Genomic DNA, 12,142 nt, shown 5'->3' with positions numbered 1-12,142 from the left:
CATATCACATGTTTGCTAGTTTAATCCCGTAGTTTGTCTTATGAAATTATGAGAATTCGAGGTTTGATAGGTCGTATTTTGTATATGACATGTTATGCAGCCATGGGCTATTGGAACACTTGTATTTATTCATTTTACATATGCGTGCATGTTCATTTTGGCACACAACACCATTTTTGATGAAATGAACACTTAGAGTAGCATTCATTTTCACATTTTTGCTAAATTAGACCTCAAGGGAATTTTTGGTATTTCACTTGAAAAATAAATGTTCGTCTTAACATGGTTGACCAGAAAACATGATTTTAAGGAGGGTTACTTAATAAATTTTTTCCAAAAAAGGCCCAGAAATTCCGCAAAATCATATTTTAAGTCCCCAAAACTGCTAGGCTTATCTGCAGGATGAGCGCTCGTGCATGGGGATGAGTGCTAGCATTTGGGACAGTAGGTTTTTGCCCCTGGGCATGCACCGTATGAGCGCTCGTAGTTCTTGTACGAGCGCTCGTCCATCCCTTTTTCAGCACTGCACCTTCGACTTCAAATTGTCATATCTTCCTCGTTTTAACTCAGAATTGGTTCGTTCTTGAGTCTAAACTGACCGCATCAAAATAAGCTTTCCAATGGAACAAATTAGAGTTTCAGATTCCTTTTGGAGGTTAAGATATTAAAATTTTAGTGGAGGGGTGTCAGTTTTTGGCTCAAACTGGGATATTGTTTTTCTTCCTTCGACTTCAAGACTTGATATCTTTGTCGTCCGGACTCCGAATCAAGTGATTATTGAGTCCATCTTTGTTAATTTTTTGTTGTCTTTCCAATGGTATGCACGGTGGCATCTATTTCAGTTTGAAATGACCATTTTACCCTTGGTTGATTTCTTATCGGGTTTGACATTCTTGCTTCATTGATTGGCTCATATGAGTTCCATGGCTTCATGGGGAGTCATTTTGGTGCCTTAGGGATGACATTCATCTCTAGAGGTCAGTTTACACATTTTGCTTCCGCATTTTGGATCAGTTATCGGGTCACCTTTCGGGTCATCACCGACGCACCGGGTTTATAAAACTTGGGCCGTCACAGATCATGCCACCTAACGTCTATGTCAAAGGTGAGACTTAGGGATCATCCTAAGCTACCTTAGAGTGTAAACAACAAGGATCATGATATACATACATATATGAAACAAATCAAAGTTGGGATAACCCAAGAAACATGATAGGAAGGATACTTGAATATAGATTAACATGAATTGCATTATCAATACAATTAAGCAAGGTTTAGAACACTCTATACAACACGACAAGAAAGGATACTTGAATACGAGCTAACAGGGATTACATTATCGATGCAATTAACATGATTGGGATATTTCAATTGACAAGACAAGAGAAATGCGTGAAATCAAGATCATGGCATAATATCTATGCAAGTAAACAAGATTGGAACATTCCAATTAGCAAGACAACAGTAATACATGAAATTAAGAACAAGGCATAATATCTATGCAATTAAACAAAGATGGAACATTCCATGAAACACGAAAAGAGTTATACATAAGATCAAGAACAAAACATAATATCTATGCAAGTAAACAAGATTAGAGCATTTCACATACACAAAAAGTTTAAATCTTCAAGGAATAGCAACTTGAAATTTAAAGAGTGAAATCAACCAATGTGGAAAACTCGAATATCGCCTAGATGAAAACCGTACTCTTGAGATCACTTTAGGGCTACTAACCCATGGGTACCTTTCCCTTAGTGCGCACTATAGTGTAGGAGGACATTCCCCCGTACTAGAACCAAGTCCTAGCCATGTCAAGTCTTGATTGATATCCCAAGTCCCAAAATCAACAAGTTGTGCAACTAAGATTGTATCAAAATACAAGAAATGCATTAACCACGTTTCATGCACAACCAAGATTTTGGAACACACAAGTCATGCCCTAAGTTCTCAACTATAATGGCATGTGAAATGTCAAGAAATCATAGTGTACATCTATATAGACTATAACCAACATATATAGCGCACGAAATCTATTGAAGTAAATATATCACAAGTATAAGATACATGATTCAATTACTCACTAAACAATACATGTGTAATTAAACCATTCCAAAACAAAGATGCATGTTCATTAAGTACATTAATGAAACCTAGATACAAGGAGTCACGATGCTTAATAAAAGATGAAAGTACATAAAATACAAGTCCAATTCATGAGTCTAACTCGAGTTTAATATCAAAGCATGATTAATGCGATGGAAGCATATAAGGTAATTTAATCTACTTAAGGGATTAAATTGTCAAGATTAGAAGACAAGTCAAGGATCATGTCATGGACAAGTCTAATGTCAAGTTACAAGTTCATTTCATACAATATACAGCTATGTGAATTAAGTCCCATATAAAGGAAATAATATAATATAAGTTTCAAAACTTATCCAATTATTCTCAATTGATACACGTGAAGGAACTTGTCATGGAAATCATGAATGCCAAGTTAGAAACTTAATTTAGACCTAGGAGTCACTGAATTGATTTTAATTAATCATTTTAATTAAAATCTCTAAGTTTTGAAATTCATTCAAATGATCTCAATTTAATATATGTTATACAACATGTCAAGACTTGATTCAAAAACATGATATAAGTGAATTCTAAGCAAGACACGGCCATGAGTATTAAACTTTAATACTAGAAAAATAATAAATAAGAAGTTTCAAAACTTAATCAAATATTCTAGATTTAATATATGTAAAACTATATGACATACATATCAAGAATATCAAGTCGGAATTCCAATGGAGTGAATAGTACACTCGGAATAAATTTATTAATCAATTAATTAAATATTCTATAGATTTTAAAACACCTCCGATTGCTCTCAAATTCACCTATGTTGAAGAGCATGCTAGGGCCTAATATAATATGCTAACATACATTGATTTCAAGCTAGCTAAGGCCATATGATTTAATATTTTATTCAAGATAAATATTAAATAAAATCTTCGTTACTTGTCCAAATGATCTAGATTTAATATATGTCAATCAACATATCAAGGGGTAATATTCTATCATGCCACATGTTTAAAAAAAGCTATGAGCAACCAGGAAAATCAAATCTCATACTAGAAAATAAATAATTGAAAGTTCTAGATTTAATATCCTAGCATGTAAATAAGTTATCTATGCATCACAAGCATGCAATATAACAAGAAAATAAATTATAACACCCCCTACCTCAATTTGAGATGAAAATCTCAAAAGCCCACTGAAATAAAAGTGCTCCGAATACGACGATACCGAAGAGTTTTGTCGGGGACAACACGATCAACAACAATACGAAGGAAGCCCCATGAAAATCATAACTTGACTTCAAACCCGAACTCAAGAAATGGTCAAAAATGGGTTCTAATAAGGGTGAAAGGTGCACGTCGTCAAGACAAGCATTAAACGTTAAGGCACTACGATGTTTCACTCGAGGAAAATGGCCAAAAAATGAAGCTGAAGGGTGGCAGCCCCTTGTATGTCATGGCTGCCGGCGAAGAGAGAGGAGAGAGAGAGAGAAAAATCTGATATTTTCTGTTAAGACCCCCTATTTATAGAAAATCTCAAAAAGTGCCTCGAAAGGGTCCCGCCGGGTCCGAAAAAGTGGATTTTGAGAAGACGTGCTCAAATGACAAAACTCCATGAACAAAAAATACTCAAAATGAGAAAACATGAACAACGGAAGAAACAGCATAAAAAATTGAGTCCCGAGCAGAGAGATATGCCCCAAACAAGTTCGGCGGCAACTAGGGTCAGAAACTCTGAAACTGGAAAAAAAAATAACCAGAACGGAATTCTAAGAGCTCACGGCTCGAAAAAATGTGAAAATGAATCCTGTATGAGGATCCAGGCTCCAGACGAGATATTTTTGCAATAACTTTCGTTAATTGCACAATGGCCCCTCTAAAAAGGGTTAACTGCACTAATGACCCAGAATGAAAATATCTTCAAAAAATATTTTCTTAGATACCCCTGAAATAAAATATCTTCAAAAGATATTTATGAAAAACACCCCAAGAAATGAAAAAGATTCTGAAGAACTGTGCATCCATGCCCCTATAGACACCAAGAACAATTATAGTACTTTCTTGCAAAAGTAAAGATACGTATTTCATGGAAACCACTTAGAATAAAGACACGTGAAGTCAAAAAAACAACTCCGAGCATGAAAAGTGAGGTTATGCCAAAAACTGACAAATGGAGAAAAGACATGATAGGGAAAAGGACGAAAAGTGAATAGTGTCCGGAAAGTGAAAATATGGAAATGACTCGGTCCTCAAAGGAAGTTGTCAATCCATACGAAAGAGTCTCGGAAACCAATTCCAAGCACTCGAGATGACACTAAGCGACGAGAAATAGAGCTCAGAAAGAAAAATTAAACGGAAAAAATTTATCCATAAAATTTTAGAAAAAGGGAAAAGGAGTCAAATGATCGAGTCATTACAACTAAGCTTCACTTCATCAAACACTAGCAATTATACATTAATGGGGAAATTTAAATTGTAACTTGGGTGTGTGTGACATTAATTGAAACTAAGCATGGAAGGCAAATAAGTATAGTTTGTCTAGTGAATTAAATGAATAGTACAACCTATTAAATGAGACCAAAATCCATTCAATCAAACCATGATTAATTCACACACAAATATCTCGAGAAATATACTCTTTGCATTCACAAGTATGGAACACCAAGAAACAAACATGGATTGTTCACCTACCTAAGAATTAAAAGCAATTACACTACACTAGACTAGAGACATGAAATTAAACTAATTAAACTAGAGATGTGATATAATCCATCAAGAAACAAGTGTGATGATCAAATGAATCTCAAGAGTGTTCAATTAAGCATTATGCCTTGATCATCATTAGACTAACATCATCAACACATATAGACATGCATCAATTCCATTAAATCTGGAGAAAAACAAATGAACATCAATTCTAGCATACATAAACATATGACTAGAACCAAATGATCAATTGAAAGCATTAAATCATACAAATCAAGTAGACATTACAAGATCTATATCTATTCATTGTCAAAACATTCATTACAATTAAAATCCCCAAAAATACATAAAGGCTAAGTTTGAGAAGCAAGCCTAGGGGCCATTTTTAGCCCCAAGAGAAGGATTTAGCCATTCATAGTAGTGGACATGGAACCCTCAAGGGTTAGCTTGGAGGTTGGCATCATCATCTTCATCTTTGCTTTCTTCCCAAACCCTAGTTCTAGAGAGGAAAATTTTTTATTCTATAATTGGTAATCAAAAACTATCTCTTACAATGATTGTTCAATAAATCAATTACACACTCCTTTAAATAAGGACAAAGTTAGAATAATAGCAGGTGATTGGAGGAAATTCGCAACTATGCAAGGTAGGTGGAAAACGGTGCGCTCGGGAATTAGACAGCTCACTGCCAGTAGCATTTTCGATCGATTGAAGATGTTTGATTGATCAAACACTTGGCGTTCGATCGATCGAAGCTGACATGGAACAAAATATCTTCAGACTTTATCCAAATGGCTGAGCTGGCACTGCCCTGATTTCGATTGATTGAAGATCACTTCGATCGATTGGGACTCCTCTTCGATCGATCGAAGTTGCCCTGATGTATTTTTCTTGGCTTCTATCCAACTTTGTTCCTTAGCTCTAAAAATGATCTAAATGGCTCTTATTTGCTTGTTTGAAAATTATTCACCTGAAATAGGCAATAACACAAATAAGTATCTAAGATATGAAAATAACATAGATGATTAGACTAGAATGCCCTAGCTTAGGTGCTAAAATGCATCACATTTGAGCACTCATCACTCGTAGAGAGAGATTGGACTCATCCAGGTTTTGTGTTACGTTTTCTGAGAGGTTATATTTTGAGAGGCATTCTGTTAATTTCTTTTAATTTTTTGAACTTGTCATTTGTATAATCACTTTTACATGTTTATGAGCCCCATTGTTTTTGGGCATACCTTAGAAACATGTTTAGGATATGTGTTTGTGTGAGGATATATATGATACATTTTCATATACTGTATCCATTTAACATGCTTGTGCCATTAGTGGTGTATAGCGTGTTATCGTTTATTTGACCCTTATGTGATAGGTGGCATGTTTCATTTACCTTATGTGTACTTTGTGCTTAGTACTATGATATTATTTGATTTATGTCATTTAATTTTTGTTAGTATGCACTAGGTTAGTATTTGGTTCATACTGTTTCATCTTTCCTGCACTTATATTAGGGTTTTGTGACCTTGGTTGTTAGGATTGTCATAAGTGAGCTACGTAGTAAACTTGTGTTTTGAGATTTTTGTTGTCCACTATAGGGATTTTGACCCAGCGTTTTGTTTTCTGTATATAGCCTTACGGTAGGTCTACTTCAGATCTGTTCTTAGGTCTTCAGTTTTGTGGGTCTGATCCATTGGCTTGAGGGCACAGACTTGTCAGGCAGTGGATTCGGGACTGGTGTTGCTGTTATAGCATTTTTAGATGTGGGAGTCGTTAGGTACGCCAGCGTTAGGGATTTAAGGCTTTAAGCATAACGGTGCCTATGACATTGTTGTTAGAGTTTTGGGATTAGCTACCCCAACTCTCGCAGATGCCTGGTTCTCGTAGTGCTTTTAGTAATGATCATTTCTGACATTAATGTCATTCGTATCAAAAAGTTTCTTTCTAGGTTAACCTGTTAAGGGCATGTTATGAACTAGTGGCTTATACTGTTATGCTACCTTACTGACGAGTAAGTGTGGGCGGGTTCTAGTAATTGTTTGTACTGCCATATCATTCTTAGCCATCTGTCTTGATTCAACTTGTCCTTGTCATAGGATTCTCTCGGTAATTGACATTGGGTTAATGTGCCGATTCATTTGGGAAGTGTCACTTAGTTCTTGGTTTCTGCGTTCCTTCGAATGATCTTCAGACTTTTGGAGTTATCCTTTAGCACTTTATAATTAATCCTTTGATTTGACCTTACTTTGACCTTGTTCGATTCTTTTTGTTTGTTCTGGATTTCGAGAACAAAATCCCTTTAAGGAGGGTAGGTTGTAATGACCCGGTCATTTTCCTTCCTTTCCTTTTTCTCAGATTTTCACGGATTTTTTTTTTTTTTTTTTTTTTTTTTTTTTTTTTTTTTTTTTCCGTTGATCTTTTCCTTTCTGGGTTCGGTTTCTCATCATTTAGTGTCATCTTAAGTGCTCAGGGATGGTTTTTGAGACTCTTTTCTTTGGATTGACAACTTTCTTTGAGGACCGAGTCATTTCTATATTTTCACTTTTGGACACTATTCATTTTTTGTCCTTTTCCCTATTTTGTCTTTTCCTAATTTGTCACTTTGTTGGCATAACCACACTTTTTGGGTTCGGAGTTGGATTTTGACTTCATGTATCTTCATTCTAAGTGGTTTTCACGAAATACGTATCTTTACTTTTGTTGAAAAGTGTACTCTGTTGCTTTCGATGTCCATAAAGGCATAGATGCATAGTTCTTCAGAAACATTTTCTTTTCTTGGGGTATTTTTCGTAAATATCTTTTGAAGAAATTTTATTTTAGAGATTTTTAAGAAAATATTTTTTGGAAGATATTTTCATTCTGGGTCATTAGTGCAGTTTTAACTTTTTGGAGGGGTCATTATTCAATTAATGAAAGTTATTGCAAAATGCCTTATTTTGAGTCTGAATCCTCGTATAGGACTCATTTTCACTTTTCATCAAGTCACGTACTCTTAGAATTTCCTTCTGGTCGTTTTCCCCCAGTTTTAGGGTTTTTGGCCTCGGTTGCTGCTAAACTTGTTAGGGGCATATCTCTCTGCTCGGGACTCAGTTTTTGACGCCGTTTCCTTCGTTGTTCATTTTATCTCATTTCAGGTCTTTTTTGTTCACGGTGTTTTGCTGTTTGAGCGCGTCTGCTCAAATTTCACTTTTCCAGACTCGGCGGGACCCGTTGGGGGCACTTTTAAGGTTTTTCCATAAATAAAAGGTTTGTAGATAAAAACTCATATTTTTTTCTCTATCTCCTCTCTCTTGGCCAGTAGCCATGGCAGCCAAGGGGCTGCCACCCTTCTCTTTTCTTTTTCGGCCACTTTCATTTAGTAAAAAGTCATAGTGCCTTAGTGTTTTATGTTTGCCTTGACGTGCTCTACCTTTCCCCCTTATTAGAACCGATTTCTGTCCATTTTTTGAGTTTGGGTTTGAAGCTGAGTTGGGTTCTTCATGGTACCTCCTTGGTGTTTAATGATCACCTTATTGTCCCCGACAAAACCTAAGAGTATCGTAGGATTCGGAGCACTTCTCTTTCGGTGGGGATTTGAGATTTAATCTCAAATGGAGGTAAGGGATGTTATAGTTTACATTTTTGTTGTCTTGCATGCTTTTGATGCTTATACAACTTGTATGCATGTTTTTGTTCATAATCTATAATTTAATATAATTATTTTTTATGTTTAAGATTTAATTCTCATGATGGTGTACAACTTAGAATTAAATTGTGACATGCTAGGAAATTAGGTTTTTGTATGTTTGTTAACATATATTAAATTTGGATTATTTGAAAAGGGATTACAACTTTTATTTAATAACTTTCTTTTATGAAAGTTTAATTCTCATGGTTGTACCTTGCATGGAAATAATTTGTGACATGCTATTAAATTAAGTCTTGGTATGTTCATTAACATACTTTAATTTGAAAGCATTTGGATGAGTTTGAAAATCTAGAGATTTTAATTAAAAAATTAATTAAAATCTATTTAAAGGTTCCATTGGCTTAATTGAGTTTTTAACTTGACATTTGTAATGACTAGGACTTGTTTACTAGTATATATTAAATTGAGACCATTTGAAGCTGCTTTGGAAGTTAGAGATTTAATTATCACGTGATTTAATTAAATTATACCTTGTTGTTCCATTGGCCTAATTGAGATTTTGCATGAATATATGTAATGACCATGCTATATTGTTTAACATATATTAATTAGGGATCATTTCATTGAGATTTGAAACCTAGAAAAATTAAATAGGTTATGTAATTAATTTCCGTTTCTATTGCGTTACTGATTTAATCATGTGTTTGACATTGATTGTAATTTAAATCATGATTTTTGGACTTGTAATGGATTCATGAGTTTATATTTTCAATATTGAATTATATTATTCTAGCGTGTAACGAATCACACACTGAAGATTCGACATATGATGTTGTTATAGCGTGTAACGAATTGCACTCTGAAGATTCGACATTATCATCCTATAGTAATTGTGGATTTAGAGCATGCATTATGTAGTTTCAACCTACTTGTGCATGAAGGTAGTTTTGTGTACTTTTTAATACGCATATAAGTTGTTAAGTTATTTATTTTGGAGTCACTTGGGACATTGTTATAGAGATATGGCTAGAGTTTAGCTCTAGTGCGGGAGGTATGAGTTCTCCCCATTTTATAGTGCGCACCAGGGTGGTCTTCCCAGCGGGTTAATGCCTGGAATAACCATTTTGATCTATATTTATTCCGAGACGTGATGTCTAAGTCTTCACTACTTGATTTCACATTCAATTCCAAGTTGACAACCAATGCTTAATTGTGACATGTAATTTTAGTTATTAGTGATTTAGTGTTGTTAAGTACATTTATACATTATGATTTTGAATGAATCATATCATGCTTTGTATTTTAACTTTTGGTTGCACCGGTTCACTCTCTTCATTGGACATACCTACTTGGTTGTCCACAATTTTCCTACTTCTCAAGGTTGTCACCGCATTGAATTGCTCAATTGTGGGACCTTCCAATGAGGAATGAGTCTCCACAACACATTGTTGCTTTGGTGGGGCATTCAAAGGTATTTTTCCTTTCTCTCTAGCATTTAAGGTATTAGCTATTTGCCTGACTCAGGTTTCTAGCTTAGCAATGGATTTAGAATGGGAATGAAGCAATTGAGTGTTCGCCCCTAGAGTGCCCAGAGCGGTCAAAACTTTATCTTCAAAAGTGGGACTCCTAGAGTTTCCTTGAGAATATGATGATTGGTTAGGAAAATCAAAATTAGAAAATTGATTGCCATGTGATTGAAATGATGATGATTTTAAACCTTGGGAACCTTGGCCTTGCATTGGTGGCAGAACATACTTCCCTTGAAAACCACCTTGGGGAGGGTTTGAGCCTTCCCCTTGGCTTTTCCAAGAAAAGTTCGGATGGTTCCTCTAACTTGAATTGTAATGAGTGCCATAGGGATTATTCCCTTTATTAACAAATGTGGCATTGACTTGCTCATAGGGCTTACTTTGCACATGTCCATGGGGACAATTGGAAGTAGAATGCAAGACACTTGAACAAGTCATGCAAGATTCATTATATGCACGATGATGAATATGAGTAAGGGAGGAAGATACTTGATTCGCTGAATTTTGGTTGATCAAACCTTTGAGATAAGGATTTCATTTCGGCGCCTCTGTCGTTGGAGTTATCAACTTGATATAAGCTGACATTCTTCCTTCCACTTAGGTTTCTACCATTTTTAGAATATAATGACCTATGCATGGAATTTTCACTCATACTTTCATACAATTGCCACACATCATTTTCATGCTTATCAAGATAAGACCCACCCATAGATGCATCAACCATACCCTTGTGATTATCCGGTAAACTTTCAAAGAAATATTGAACTAATTGCCACTTAAGTATGTCATGATGAGGGCACTTTCTAAGCAAATCATTAAACCTTTCCCATGCCTCATGAAACATTTTCCCATCCCCTTGAGAAAACTCTCTAATTGAAGTTCTCATGGCATTGGTCTTAGAAACCGGATAGTACTTTTTCAAGAACTCTTATTGCATTTCCACCCAAGAGGTTATCAAAAAAGGTCTAAGATTGTTGAACCAATATTTTGTCTTGTCTTTAAGGGTGAAAGGAAAAAGTTTAAGTCTTAAAACTTCTTCCGGCATGTCCGTGTATTTCACGGTGGAACACACTTCAAGAAACTCATCCAACTACTTATAAGGTTCTTCACTTGGAAGTCCATGATAGTTAGGAAGCATTTGAATGGTTTGTGGTTTGATTTCATAGTGATGTGCTTTAAATGGGGGCAATTGATTGCAAGTGGGTGCATTATATTCATTAGGAACATAATGGTCTCTTAATGCAATGGGAGGATTCACAATTGGTGGTGCTACACGAACACCTTGATTAGCTTGAACCATGGGAGGTTGTGGAGCAAAGATTGGTTGAGGCATTTCTAATGGAATTTGGCCTTGTTATTGTGGTGGAATGAATGGTCTAGGTATGCCTAATGGTACTTGGACATTTTCATGACGCACATTGGGGTGGAGGATGCCTTATTGGTCTATGTGACCAAGGTCCTCCATATGGTCGTCATTCAAATTCTCCATTGGTGAAATGGAGTGATGAGAACTACCTCTTCCCCTAGGATTACGAATAACCGATTCAAGATGAAAATTAAGAGGGATAAGAGTATGATTTAATGACCTACGACCATGCATGCACTAGCAAGGACAAATAACAAGCAAATAAGCAAGTAACAAACACTTCGCCCCCACAACAAATCAATCAAAAAATCTCCACATACAATGATCCCATGCTCCCATGCTTGAACAATATGTAAAGAAAAGTAAATAGCCTCCACGCGGGCTCACGATTTATCTAAGAAATGAAAAACTAGCCTCCATGCGGGTCGACGATTTAACTAGAGCTTGAGTTAGAAAGATCTCACAAAGGGTCCTTAAGGAACTTGAATTCATTTTTAACTTCCAAGCTTTGCTATGCTTGCATTTTTTTAAATTTTTAGTCCTTTTTGTGCTTAGCTTAGCTCCTTACTTTGAATTCTCCTTTGCTTAACTTCCTTCACTCAATTCACCTAGCCAAATAAGAACAAACACAATAAGTAACCAAAAATAAAAATAAAGTAAAGACACAATACAAAGAGTACCAATTCCTAAATGTTTCCAAAACACGACGTTGTCAATTCAATCCCGGGCAACGGCGCCAAAATTTGACTGTGGCCGTTCCTATATGCCAAAATAATGTAGTGAATGCATGGTTCAAGAAAAGCCTTTTGGGTCACGTTTAAATTTATAAAAACCACTACTA

General features: G+C 35.5%; 1 pseudogene; it reads left to right on the top strand.

The window, feature by feature from the left end:
* The first annotated feature begins 10,717 nt into the window (after window positions 1–10,717).
* LOC132267778 (small nucleolar RNA R71) lies at window positions 10,718–10,816 on the top strand (annotated as a pseudogene).
* The last annotated feature ends 1,326 nt before the right edge of the window (window positions 10,817–12,142 follow it).

Source organism: Cornus florida, unplaced genomic scaffold (assembly GCF_030987335.1).
Source record: "Cornus florida cultivar Cherokee Brave unplaced genomic scaffold, ASM3098733v1 CherokeeBrave_3.0.0_Hap2_Chr07, whole genome shotgun sequence".
Taxonomy (NCBI): Eukaryota; Viridiplantae; Streptophyta; class Magnoliopsida; order Cornales; family Cornaceae; genus Cornus; species Cornus florida.
This window is presented reverse-complemented; position numbering and strand designations above follow the sequence as displayed.